The sequence below is a fragment of the Pantherophis guttatus genome, chromosome 7 (assembly GCF_059756535.1).
Source record: "Pantherophis guttatus breed Tessera chromosome 7, ASM5975653v1, whole genome shotgun sequence".
NCBI lineage: Eukaryota > Metazoa > Chordata > Lepidosauria > Squamata > Colubridae > Pantherophis > Pantherophis guttatus.
In genome coordinates this window covers 24,659,877-24,662,320 of record NC_142069.1, presented here as the reverse complement: position 1 = coordinate 24,662,320, position 2,444 = coordinate 24,659,877, and positions in this window count along the sequence as shown.

The window sequence follows — 2,444 nt, the reverse complement described above, 5'->3', positions numbered from 1 at the left end:
ATAAATAAAAGACTTACTTGAAAAGCATTTTAAAAACTCTTGGTAGCCACAGCAGCCAAACTGTTATACACATCAGCAGGCTAAGACATTGCATTCATTGAGGTATTAAGCAACCTAAACCGAAACAACAACAAAAGAAAAAGAAATATTCTCTTGGTCTTAACTAATTTCAACTAATTTTAATTTTTTTGTTCTAGATGCCTTGAATGCTCATATAGGTGGGATTGCTGAGTTTAAATAAACAAACAAACATTACCCAAGTTTTCAGTGTCCTTTGTTCAATTTTGGAAGCTAAACTTCAATTGATAAGAAATAAACTTGATATCCAAATATCCATGAGGGAAGGAGGAGCTGTTCAGCAAAGGAGGACATCTGAATTTCAACAGAGAATTTCTAATTTTGGGATAGGAAATATGTGAGCACTATCTAGTAAGACCTAAAATAGGGTTAATGCTTTTTTTTTTTTAAGAAACTCATAGCCCCCAGTTTAAATCCTCACACTAAAGAAGAATCTGGCAAATCTTGACATTACCTGCATGAGAGATGCAACTCCATCACCTTTCCATTGTCAATCCTCAACTTGTTTCTTTTCTAATACAGGAAAATTAAGAAGCTGGGAAACTGCAATTCTCCATGCAAAAAAAGAGCTCATAGTGACAGACTAGCTTGTTATCTACAGAGCCTGTCTGCAAATCTTCAGATCACTTATTAAGTCTTTCTCTGTTTCTTGATGACATGACTTTTAAAAAATCCTTTTAAAAAAGGATTTCTTTAAATAAATAAAGGGGAGGCTCATCTTCTGCCTGTCAACAATGTACTTTGAAAATTTATTCTAAAGACACAAGACACAACATGTTTATAGCCAGACAGGAACAAACACAGAATAATCATAACTTTTTGAGGATATGATAGCACAATGGATACTTGTGGAAAAAATAAATCTGGACAACTTGGCTTTTTGATGTCCTAAATCCTTAGGGAGACTTTTGATGCTACACACCCTAATCTGTGAAAGTAATCGATGCAATGTACTGAAACAGTAGAATTTATGCATCCCTCTGCACTGTGCAATACTGTATTGCTTTCAACTGTAAAACAACCTCTGCTGCAAAGATTATGAAAGACAAAGGCAAGTAGGAGAATTTCTCCTTGATGCTCATTTCAATAGCACTAATTTATGACTAGTTCTGTATGAAAAGCAAATTAAGATAACAGATCTACAGGACTCAAGAGTGTCCACATAAATCAAAACAGATATACATACATTCATACAAGAGTCCAGAGTGATTTCTTTTCTTTTCTTCTTTTCTTCTTTTCCTTTCCTTTCCTTTTCTTTTGCCAGACTTTGACATAGCTTATTTCTCTTTTTTTATACATTTCTCTTGCCTCTTTTCCACATTGCTACATAACATCCCCATTGCTACATAACAGACTAAGACTGTTTGGTGTCGTTAAAATAAAACAAGGTAAAATATGGTTTTCTGAAGGAGTCAAAGCAGCTCTTTTTACTAGTATTTCAACACTGCCAGCTCTAACATGCTTGCAATTAATTGAGTTTGCTGTAATAGCAGGGTACCCTATGGACTAATTCTTTCTTCAGGCCAGGAGGTTGTTCCAGTAGAAAGGTATGTTCACTGTTGTCCCCACAATTTCCTGTATTTTACTTGCTAGAAATTACCATTCTCATCCCCTGGTATGACATAAGCTTACTGAGTACGGAAGTTCTCTGTCTTGTCCTCTTTTATCTCTGTTAATATCAAATTGAGAAGTATATAACCTGAGGCTATCAGGCTTTAACTCATTTCATTCCACTGTTATTCAGTTTACGATGAAATCAAAATTAGTTTTCCCTGGTCCTGCTTGATTTTTCAAGCATGTGGGCCTTCTAAAGACCAAATGAGTTGTCAGCCTAGAAAAAAAATGAGGTACAGACCTCTTGCCTAATGATACAAAATATGTGGCATGCTATAAATGGCAGGTTCCTAACCAGTGAAATATCTAGGATAGGCAGACGTTGTTGTTTGATGGTGTTAAAGGTAATGTCACATGATGTAAGCTGTTCCAACAAAAGCTGCCTTTTAGAAATTGACTGATGATGATTTTGTCAATGCCAATGCTGTTCAAGTGGTGCTCCAGATGTTTTGGGTTTGCATCCAAGCACTTACTACTACTACTACTACTACTGCTACTACTACTATTGATCATCACTTAGCCAGATGTTCAGACTGAGTTTGGCATTTTTATCTACCTATCAAGTTCTTACCAAGGACCCAGGATAGGCAAATCTGGATGTTTGACAGTGTTATAGATATTGTTGCAGGATGGAAGCTGCTGTTGTTGTTATTATTATTAATATTGATTTAATCTTCAGTGTAAAATTCACAATCTGGGGCTGGTAAAAATTTAACAGTTCAAGTCCTCACCAAGGACCTAAGAGCTCTTAA